General features: G+C 35.5%; 1 protein-coding gene across 5 annotated transcripts in view; it reads right to left on the bottom strand.

Moving 5' to 3' along the window:
• Positions 1-12,124, bottom strand: part of LOC106669294 (octopamine receptor beta-2R) — a 293,096-nt gene that overhangs the window by 34,461 nt on the left and 246,511 nt on the right. The gene's annotated exons all lie outside the window — the stretch shown is intronic.

Below are 12,124 nucleotides of genomic sequence, written 5' to 3'. Positions count from 1 at the left end.
TAAATAATATTCTCCTCCCAACTGCGGACAAAGTGCGTTACCTCGGACCGACAAACGCTTGACGTGAAATCCTCGTACAAGGTTGAAAGTCAAGAATTTATGACATAAAACTGAGCTCTTGTGGGAATTCTTCGAAACTTTACCTATTTACCTATCAAAAATAAAAGGCTGATTTACTACACCATAATTAAGCCTACTTAGGACTAGGAAATGTCGGCTTCAGCCAATCACTCCACATCCGTCGCATACAAACTGTCCAACCCTGAATCCGGCGAAAAATCCTTGATATTCCATTTTGTGTATAGAACAAATGACGATCCGTTCCCGTCACCGAAAATTGCACCCTCCCAACAAATCAGCACATCCAAAAACACGCATGCTGACGAATTTCCTAGAACCATCCTCGCCGACTGAAAAGACGATGGAAGCGAGATCTCCATTGCAGTGACAGTGAAAGTGATTACAATGACAATATTAATCAAATAACATTACCGAATTGAAGGTGGTTGTAATGTACTACATAAAAAAGGAGAGAACTTTGCCTAAGATATTTCATCAGTTTATAATATACTGTCTAAGGAACCTATATTATTATTATTGTTATGAACATGAAACAATACTCAATTTCATGTTTTTATTTACGACAACGCAACAAAGAGAGGTATCCTGCAAATTCGAATGTCGGTCTAATTCACAGATTTGATGGAAACTTGTATTTTGCAATAAATTTAAAAGGTAATAATCGTCAACTGACGTCTTTTTTTTTCGTCAGCACTGAGCTGAGCTTATTGTACTTTATCCCTGGCTCCATATTTTTTTTTTTTGGGGGGGGGGGGCGCAACACAAATGTGAACGTTTGGTGATTAGTGACCGTTAATCGATAATTATTCACAAATCGTAAGAAGCGGTCTGGTGTGATGTAGGCTTCAGAAAAACATTTTCTTTATCGTGCCAACGTTTCGATCTTTATTGAGATCTTCTTCAGGGCCTGGGATTTACAAACATTGTTTACATTTAACAAATACATTTAGGATGTGGAAAAGTGAATTTATAATTTGGAAAATATATTTTTTATATTCAATCAAAGTATTTCTACTCACTCAAAGTGTTTGTCTTCTGTGAAATTGTGCCATTCTTGCGTATCGTGTTGAGAGTGCCAATGAGATTTTGCTGTTTTATGTTTATATACGTTGGATTTGGAAGGGGTGGGGAAGGAAGTCGGTATTTTGTATAAGGCGTCGGATTCTTTGAGGTGAAAAGAGCCGTCGAAGGGAAACAATGTGTTGGTAATAGTTTGGCCAGATTATCTTTTCAGGATTATACAGAAAGGGATAAATAGGATAAATAGGAAAAGGAAAGCTAAATTGTTGGACAATTAGACTATTAAAAATATTTGATGTGTGGAATGTAATGTAATGATATATGTATGTTATCTATATTGTATTTGGTTAATGATATTGGCGTAACTGCGACTGAGTTTACCTGTTTCTGTTCTGTAATTGATGCTGTGTTTATCTCTGTTGATATAAACCATTTATAAAAAATTACGTTTATGTTTGTTTTGTATGTAATATTTTTGGATTTTTGAAGTCGAAATTGTGTTGGTGTTCAAAATGGTGGGTAGCGAGTGCTGTAGGATTTTGCTTGGGTTTTTTGCAATCATAGATATGTTGCTTTACTCTCTTGTCCAGATATTGGGATGTAAGACCGATGTAAGTTGCCAGACAGTTTAAACAGTTGATCTTGTAGATTACGTCAGATTTATTTGTTATTGGTGTGGGATCTTTAATTATGGAAAATAGTGTTTGGATTGTTTTATTATTTTTGAAAGCTATTTTGAAGTTATCGGACAAGAGAAATGTGTTTACTTTATGTGATAGGCCTTGAATAAATGGCATGGAAATCTATGCTGGTTTGTTTGTACTTGATATACTTAATGTAGTATTATTAGTAACTAACACCATCCACTATTACTAAAGGGGGTGGGACCAAATCCGATCCCGCCCCTTCCATTGATGAGTGCCGTGTCAATTTCTTTCACTTGCGGCCACCGGTCCCCTTAGGCGTCAGAAAAAGTCCAGAGGCGACGGTGGGGATTGAACCCACGATCGCTGGATCTACTAGCCGAGAGTCTGACGCCTTAACCACTCGGCAACCGTGCCCCCCCCCCAACTGACGTCTTAATAATAGTCATAAAAGCTTTTACGACTTTGCCCGCTCCAAACTCTAGTGCCTATTTCAGTGTAAATTAACCCTTAATTTAGTAGGTCCGCGATCATACGATCCAGTAATTTGATCCTTTCCTTGCATTTTGGTCAGTCAGACGCGTTTCGGCTTGGGGGTTTTAACCAAACTGAAAAGACTAAACTATTCTCTCACGTGTGTCCAGCTTATTTTTCAAAGACTTTTACCACTTATTGTTACATTGCTTTGTTAGAGTTATTTGGTTATTACGAATTTCCCGGGTAGGGCCAGCGTCTCAAAGCAGAATTGATCGCGATATCGCCGCCGCTGAGTGAAACTGACAACTGGAAAAAAATTTGTGTTATACCCGGATTCACTCAGAGGAATCTCAGCGTTGCGAAACAAATTATCCATGGACTGAAACGTAACTACGAAATCATAAAGATATTGACGTAAAATGAATGTGAGGTCGCAATCCTATGATTCCGGGTCACATCGGTCTAAAAGGAAACCACAGAGCGGCGAAAGAAGCACCAAATGAGCCACATGGAGCCCGTCAACCTGGCGGATGTCAACAAAGCGATATAGACCCACGTTGGAATGATTGGCAAGTCCGTTGGAATGCCATGACCGAAAAGTTAAAAGTGGTGAAACCGATAGTCAAATCCTGGTTGGAAAAAGGTATAAACAGAGAGAGACAGAACGATTCTCACACGATTGAGCATAGGCCACACTCGCCTGACATATGGTCACCTTATCATCGGAAGTAACCTAGGTAGTACCCTTTGTATGGCGCAATTGTAACATTAAAGCATATTTTGGAAGATGAGGACAACTGGTGCCACTCAAGAGACGGTGCGATACCCCCGCGAAATGACAAATGTTTGAGGACTACAGAGATAAGATTATAGCATATTTATGATGGATAAATGCGTATAGTATATTATCACACGGGGTCCTTTTCCATTTTATTTTTATGAATTTATTTATTTGCTTGAGTGTTGAAGTATGCGTGGGTGTGACTGTGACTGAATATCGATTAACTCACAAGTTCACCGAATTAGTCTAAATAATTACGTATTTGTAGTATGATGTGATGGGTGGAGTCGACGCCGTTTTTTTTTTTTTTTTTGATGAGGTGCCGTCAACCCCTCCAGTGCTTTATTAGAGAGATTGGTTATTTTTGAGAGAACTGGTCTATCGAGGCATACCGATTTTTACACATGTCCATGGAACAAGTTCGATTAATTAGAATGATGGATATGCAAAATGTCAGTCCTATGCTATATCCTGTATCAACAGGTAAAAACCGAGAGACCTGGTTCTCTGGATTGATCCTTTTCTAAAACAAAAAAATATGAGTTTTCACAACCATTGATCCATTTACCTGGATAAAACGCGAATAAGGGTCGGTACAAAAGAACAGGTAAAGAGCTCATATTTTCCCATAGCAGAAGCAAATTAAAAAAAAGGGTATGTTTTGTCTTTTTGATTTTAAGTTTGACAATTGTTTAGTATCTTGATTTTGTACGATGTTCATTTTACAACGAGTTTACGGAGATTTACAGAGAACAAGAATTAAGAATTTAAGCGGGCTTTTGTTGTGCGAAAAACGCGGTGGTTTGTTTTTTTCAAGTGAGCAAGTTACAGTTTTTTGCAGAATAATGTTTCGCATAAATAAAGAGATAAAAAATGTATAAATCCTGTTGACAAATTATTTAATATTCACTTTTCAAAAAGAAAGTGAATATCGGACAATTCAGGAAAAAATTGAAAATGAATCAAATTCAAATAATGAAACAAATAAGAATATAATTATTATAAAAGGTTGACATAACATCAATCCAAATAACTTTACAACCCTAAAACGCGGAAATGTACAAGCAGAATAAACTACAGAATAAAACAGTGCGTAACAACAAACTCAAACAAGCTGAGAAAGGCAAATAGGCAGAAAAGATAACTTACATTGACTTTAATAATACAAAATCGCAAATTTCTAAGGCCTAGCTGATACTGACTTTGCTACAAACATCCACACCCTTTCATGCGTCGTTGATGATAATCTATACAATGAATACGAAAAATAGCCGTACTATAAAAAATTTAAAACTTGATGTTTGTACTGCTTCTTTTTTAAAAGTTTTATAAAACTCGAGGTTAAAACGAACCGTTTGAAACGAATCCTAAGAGGATCAAATGTCCAGCAATCAAATCAAGAAATCAAATTATGTCCAGCAGTGTCACCGCGTGGTAGACATTATCTCATCCTCCCTTGAGATGGGACAGTACTGTTCCGGAGCCTTTCTTGACGTAAGCCAAGCTTCTGATCGAGTTTGGCTCCCGGGCCTGCTGTTCATGCAAGGGCATCCTTCCATCCACCTACTATCTCGTACTGCACAGTTACCTCACTGACCGATTCTTCCAAGTCATCGAAGGCCATTCCCTCTCTTCATATTTTCCTATCCATGCTGGTGTTCCTCAGGGTAGCGTTCTGGCCCCTACACTGTACCAAGTTTTCACAGCTGACATGCCATCTCATCCCGAAACCACCACATTCACATTTGCAGACGACACGGCAATTCTCTCTAGCAACTCCGACATTGTCATTTCCACTCGAAACCTCCAACAACACCTCATACTTCTAGAATCTTGGTGTAAAAAGAAAAGGATACAATTTAACACAGACAAATCCACCCTCATTACTTTCCCTCTTCGTAAAAAGATCTCCCCCCCCTGTTTTCTTAAACTATATTCCCCTACCAACTGCGGACAAGGTGCGGTACCTCGGATTGTACATCGACAAACGCCTGACGTGGAATCCTCACACAAGACTGAAACGTCAGGAGGTTATGACACGATTTAGAGCTCTTGCACGACTTCTTAACAAAAGCTCTAATTAACCTCTCAAAAATAAAAGGCTGCTTTACAACACCATAGTTAAGCCGATTTGGACTTACGGACTGGAAGTGTGGGGTTCAGCCAAACATTCCAATATCGACCGCATTCAAACTGCCCAGTCTATCATACTACGAAAAATACTAAATGCTCCATTTTATGTATCGAACCAAACTACACATACAGATTTACATATTCCTTTCGTACAAGATGAAATACGTTTCCGTTACCGTAAATTTCATAAAAACCTCCCAACTAACGTAAACCAACACATCAGAAACCTCGCATCCCGACGAATCCCCTCAAACCCTCCCCGCCGACTGAAGAGACAATGGCCGCGAGATCTCCTAGGAAGTGATGATGATGACAGTGAAAGTGATAATGATACACGTATCAATTGAACAAACAATATTATTATAATATTGGAGTAATACCAATGGGTGTTTTCTCCACTCTTGGTTTTAATTACCTTGCTCACTGTTACTTATTACCTACTTTAAAGTAGTTGTAATGTACTACAAATAATTTAAAAAAAAAAGAGGATCGAATAATTGTGTATTTCGCATTGTTATGGACTAATAAGACAAAACATTATATTTTGACTTCAAGAGGGTACTCCAAAGGAGCGTGCTAAGCACCCTTTTTTTACAATATACAAACTTCTTACTTTACAAACCACGTACCCAATCCCAACTAGATCTTTTTGCACGATCATTAATGTTTTTTATTACGAAGGTTGCTATGTTAAAAAAAATCTGTCTTGTCAACAAAACTATATCGCCCTTTTAACGCAAGAATTATAAATTATCAAGACTAAAAGCCGGCCATATTGTAATCAGTAAAATTTAAAATTATTTCATAAAGCACCTGTGGATGAAGTATAGTCTTGATTAAACATTGATAATTTGTGCACTAGAAATGCGGATTTCGTTAAGATGGATAGAGAATTGCAACAGAATATGTCAGATCATAAAGATTTTATAGCACGAACTTTTGAGATTTGTACCTTATAAACGTCTCTCTTCCTTAAGTTGTTTTTGTGAGCACTGCCCTTATATGGTGTTGATTTATTGAAGAATCTGCTTTGCTTTACCTTTTATTTTATTATGCATTGTTTGTGCTTTATTATATGTTCTTGCTTCATAGAATAGCTTGAACTGTATTCATATTAGAAAAAGTTTAAAGTCCAGGAGTTTCTTCAATAAATCAACATCATTGTTCATGGATGAAAAATAACCAGTCAAGAAAATACACTATGAACTATTATTGGAATTAACACGTGATAAGTAAAACAAAGCTCAAACCTACCATGATTTTCAAAAATAGTCCACATGCACGCCAGAAAATAGAAATCTAGGCCATGTTAGTGTTGAGAATGTTACTTGTTCAAAAATTGGAATCTTAAAAATAATAATTTCACTTCTTTATCGAGTCTACTATATGTGCAAAAATCAACATTGGCTGTTATACAGTCATATCTTTTAATTTCTAAATATCCTCGATTATTGTTTCTATGAATAACAAATATCCATATTTTTTATCGGATTTAACTCTCATTTTCAATTTTATTAAGGTATGATTATTTTCGAGTTTTCCCAGCTTACCAAATAATAAAATTGCAGACCGACATGGGTGAAATGTAGCTGGTCGGAAAAATCCCGCTTCCTTGCCTTCCAACAGTTAGAATCACCTCCAAGGATATACTGCCGGCAGGGACTAAAGGGTGCAGTCGAGCCAGGAAACTAAGGCCGAAAGGATCCGTATAAAGTATAAGGAACGTGCGATGGGAAGCTGGGCAGTTGAATGTAAAAAATGACTGCTCGTTTCCCGAATAAATCAACTTTATTGCCGGCAAAAGGTATAAATCGTGAAACAGCCCTGGCTTACCTTCGTCGACTTGCTCGGTACATGTTTCAATTTGAATGAAAAATCACTAGTTACTTTTGTAAACAATGTATTAAAAAGAATATTTTCTTTATGTTTTTTAAACTAAAAAAAAATCGCGATTAGTCCTTGGAAAACGCCAACAGGCCGTCTTGATTAAATTTTAAATGGTTTTGATTTTCTTGATTCGAATGACTGGGGATTTCGTTAAGTCAGCTTACACTGCGTTCTAAGCTGTTATTTCTGTGCTGGGAGGTAGCTTTAACAGCTTTGACCCCGACCATCCTACCAATACTTCACACCCCGCTAAGTCCATTCATTAAATAGAAAATAAACGTCCCTCTGCTTGGGTCGATCGTTATCACCCATTTCTCGACCCTCTGCATTAGAACAAAGTTATTCCTTCAAAGAAAGTTTCCGTCTTCAAATGAATAAGTTATAACGAAGGGAAAATATTTCAACTCTCTTTTATTTAGTGAACTTTAATATTTAGTTTCTCCTGGCAGTTCGCAGACTTAGCCACTCTAGAAACCACAAAGTTGTAATATTAAAAAAATTAAAACAAAATTCAACCTCAAAAAAACTGTCCTTAACTACAAATAGCAAGGTAAAGAACGAAAAAATTATTAATAAAAAATATTATTTATTATTATAATATATTTAATAATAAAAAAGAAAAATTTAAATAACAATAAATAATCAATACATTACTTTTAAAATTGGTCCAATCTTGAATCATATTAATGAAAAGTTAAAAACGTATTAGGAAATAATAAAATTAGTTTAAAGGAGTATTTAAAAAATTCTCGTTTATTAAAAATTGTTAAATTCACTAGTTTCGTGGTCCGCTTGACCAATTAATATCTTTCAATCTCTTTTTATCTCAACTAAAAATCTTAATTAATTGAAATTGATTAAAATTGTCTATTTATTATAAAATAGAGACAGTAAACAAAAAAGAAAAGCCTATTTTTAAACCATAAAACATATTATTCTGTAAAGTTTTAATAGAAAATATGGTACATTTTCAGATGAAAGTTTATACCAGTCAGATTTGAAAACTAGTGTTATACTGACAGTCGAGGATGAATTATACAGGAGCATCAACCAAATAAGTTTGGGTTATAATAATTTCCTTATTCCTAGAGTACGAATATTTCGGATATTGTTACATTAGGGTCATCTTCATAAGGTCTCAGCGATTAAAAAATAGACCTTTTGGGCTTACGCATATTTCCGGCGATCTGTGTCGCCATGCTCAGGGCCAAAAACATATACCAAAGTAAATAAAATTCTTTCTCATTTCATAAATTGAGAAGTTTCAATGTTTTTATAACTAATTCTATTTAAAGTCTTATTTTACGTACTGTTGAAATTGAAGTGTTTTTTTAAATTTTATTATTATTTTTTACATTTGTATTTATTAGGGTCAACCAGTGACCAAACGTCTATGTTTCTATCGAGTGTTGTGTTTGTGTTAATTTATTGTAATGAATGTAATTTTTTAGCGAGAAAGGAAGGGGTTGCTTATAACCTCGCCCCGAGCAATGTCGAGTACTCTGGACATTTGAAATCTGAGAGTCAGTAACCAGATCGAGACGCTCAAACGGCTGCAGTTTAAAAGAAAATACGCGCGAAAGAAGAGAAAAAGAAGGAAAACACGCAGAGGGCCGGCGATGACCTCAGTTGTTTGTCAGCCCATAAACTTCTCACTTTATTAGATTCCAAGTGCCTTCAAATAGGTAACATGTAAAATTGAGAAAGGATATATAAACAAAATTAAAAAGTGGAGAAAACACCAATTGTTATTACCTCAATGATACTAAAACGTTGTAGCTTGTTCCATTATCACTTTCACTATCAACACCTCCACATCCTAGAAGATCTCGCGGCCATTGTCTCTTCAATTCTCTTCTACGAGGATGGTTCGAGGGTAAAAATTGTAGTTTAAGCGTTGTTTTAAGTTAAAATTTAAAAACTGAAGAAAATAATATCAGGTAACAATTATATGAGATACAAAAAGACTGTTTATTTTGCTGCTGATGTGGACTGTTACAAACCGGAAGAATCTTCTTCGTCTAACGCTCATAGAAGTAAAAAGGCGCCCACCCAACTTTTTCCTTTTTTTTTGGTTCCCTATCCGTTTGCAATTTGTAAGTATGGAGTGTTATTAGTGTAAAAAGCTTTTCTAAAAGTAGTCGCCTTTCCAAGTTCATTTCCCTTTCAGAGGAATAAAAGTTGAAAAAAGGCTCATTTATAGTACATCTGACGCCAAGCCTGAAATTTTCTTTTCATTATTACAATATACTCTGTTTCGTTTGTCCAACATATTGCACGTTACAGAACACGCACTAAACCCTTTTTAATACTAAATCCATTATATTTCGTGGTCCGATTGACCATATAACTTCTTTTAATCAATTAATCTTTATGTAAGGTATTGACTGAAATGAAAAAGCTAGAGTCACGCGCGGGATTCGAACCCACGACCTTCGGCTAAATACGCCGCTGCTCTATCACTTAAGCTACTGTGACTTCGATCCACTCGGACATCAACCCCCATCTCAACCTACCTTTCGAATTTTCCCTCCTTTTTGCCATTTTTCAAACGTCGTGTAATCAGGAATCGAATCCTGAAAACACTAGCTTTTTCATTTCAACCAATACCCTATATACTACGTTGCAATGTGAGTTAGATTATTTTATATTTGTAATACTAATATTATCAAATTTATTTTTAGAAGGTTTTTTGGGACAGTCTGGGTATAAATTTAAGTTACTTAAAAAGGGTTGGCCTATCAATTTTTTTCCATCTCGATATTTAAAATTGGGGCAGTATTTAAATTTAGAGCAATAATTTTCCTTGCTACAAATTCGTTAATTAGTCTCCTCGTCAATGCCATAGTGTAATGGTTAATCTTTTATATGTTTTTTTATTTTGTCTATTTTTTTTCAAAAATTTATAGTTGCTGAGATCTAAACCTCGGTCAACCAAATTCTTAGTACAATACGGTTAGAAAGTGCCTTGTTTTGTAAACTCCACAAAGTTGTGCTAAATGATTGTTAACGGTCAGCGTCTAACCACAATTTTGGCGAGGCAGCAAAAATGGTTCATCTTAGAACGTGTATTCGCACAATTCCCCTTATTCAATTAATATAGCTATATGTTTTCAATTTCTATATATTTTATAAACTGCAAAAAGTCCCACTACAAAAACATGGAAGGCCAGAAAATGGCAGGATCTAATGACAATTTCGCGAGTCAGCAAAAATAGTTTTTCTTGGAAACAGGTACTCCCAAAATTTCATTTATGCATTCTATATAGTTACATCATTTTGTTTATTCTTTATTTCTCCAGGCTTATAAAAATTGCGCTAAATGAAGTTTCATCAAAAAAGTCAGAATCTAACATTAATTGTGGTGAATGTGGTTACAAAACGCTCTTGAACTGCCAATAATAGTGAAAATGGTTAATGTAATTAATTTCTGGTACAAATTGACTTTTGAATTCACACATTTTTACTAAATTATATAGGTATATTATAGACAAAAAAAAGGAAATATGTTCCAGTCGTTTTTAAAATTAAAATCCCAACATGACAAAATAAAATCAATAGATTAATGGGTACGGTTATCATCTCGGCTTGGAAATCCGCTTTATAAGTATTTGTGTAGTAAACTATTAGCGTCGAACTTGCCTCTTCCTACTTCTGAAAGGAGTTGGGGCGCTTGGTCATTAGGCAGTGATTACATTATAGGCCCTGTTAGTGCCCTTAGGCTCACCGTCCTCAGGGGGCTTTGTACGGCTGAAAACCATTATCAGTACATCACAATAGCTAGTCTTACAAGTAATTTTAAAAAGGCTAATTTACCAACGTTAAAACGTTAAGCTTTTTTCCTTTCCGTACTTAAATATTATAAATTTTCTAACAGTAAAGTTCTATGCTTTCATTGAGAGTCGCACTCGGAACATCTCTGATTGTAAAGCACAAATTTTTGCACATTTATTGCTCACTAAAGAAAGTAAAGTTTTAATTTTTTTTGTTGCTAAACATTTATGAAGTTTCAAGGCAAAAGGAATTAAACATCTTATAATACGATCCTTGTGCTATGGATAATTATAAACTCAGGATAAATTGAAACGAATTGAATTTCTTAATATATTATTTCAGAAGGAAAGAAGCAATTTTTCCCGCTAACTTTTACTCTATCCTAAGACAATTTATATATACGTATTTAAGACGTATAGTTTATTAAAAGAAATGGAAAGTAATAAATTCATAACTAACGTGGGCACCGTTCATAACGAATAAATCTTTCGCCTTTTACTAACGAGGTTAAGTATAGGCCATATTAGGTTTACTTAAATTAGGTGCTATGCGTGGCATACGGAACGGCATCTGGCATGGATCTCTATTCGAACTCCTCAAGGCTGTCATATGGTTTTCTGAGTTGGTGCAATTATTACTAATTTATGTAAGTACTACTACCTACTTCTACTACTATGACTACCTCCCATCCCAAAAACTGTGGAGTACTCTTGTGTGAGGATGTAATGTCTGGATAGGTATATCAAAGATACCGATACCACACTGATACAAAAGAAACGATTAACGAATATCAAAAGTCCTGAAATAAGAAAATACGAAAAAGCTAAAACGGAACGTTTTTCCTCTTTTTGCCATTTTCCACAGTTATTGATATTTGATTCATATTTCACGTTGTATTAGCTTAGATCAGGTTGAATAAATTGATATTAACAAAAGAAACGATTAACCAATGTAAAACGTCCTGAAATTAGAAAATACGAAAAAGCCAAAACTGGGCTTTTTGCCTCTTTTTTTCATTTTTCACAGTTGTCGATATTTTATTCATACTGTACGTTCTATTCGCTTAGATTTAGCTGAATAAACCTGCTGCAAAGGAGGAGTGTTGTCTGGCTTTTCACCAGGACACTGCGTGAGGGTTCCTCGAGGTACTGTCCACGATTTGGGCATTTCGGGGAGAGGCGGGGGTCATGAAAGTATTTATGTGTTATGTTTTTGTATGTATCTGTGTATTCTATAGGGGTCATATGAACTGTTGTGGTTACGGTGTTTTCGAACCCGGGACCTCAGTGATGGGCTAGTGCCAATAACCGTTGGGCCACCGACACAC

The sequence above is a fragment of the Cimex lectularius genome, unplaced genomic scaffold (assembly GCF_000648675.2).
Source record: "Cimex lectularius strain Harlan isolate CLEC.00 unplaced genomic scaffold, Clec_2.1 scaffold35, whole genome shotgun sequence".
Classification (NCBI taxonomy): Eukaryota; Metazoa; Arthropoda; class Insecta; order Hemiptera; family Cimicidae; genus Cimex; species Cimex lectularius.
This window is presented reverse-complemented; position numbering and strand designations above follow the sequence as displayed.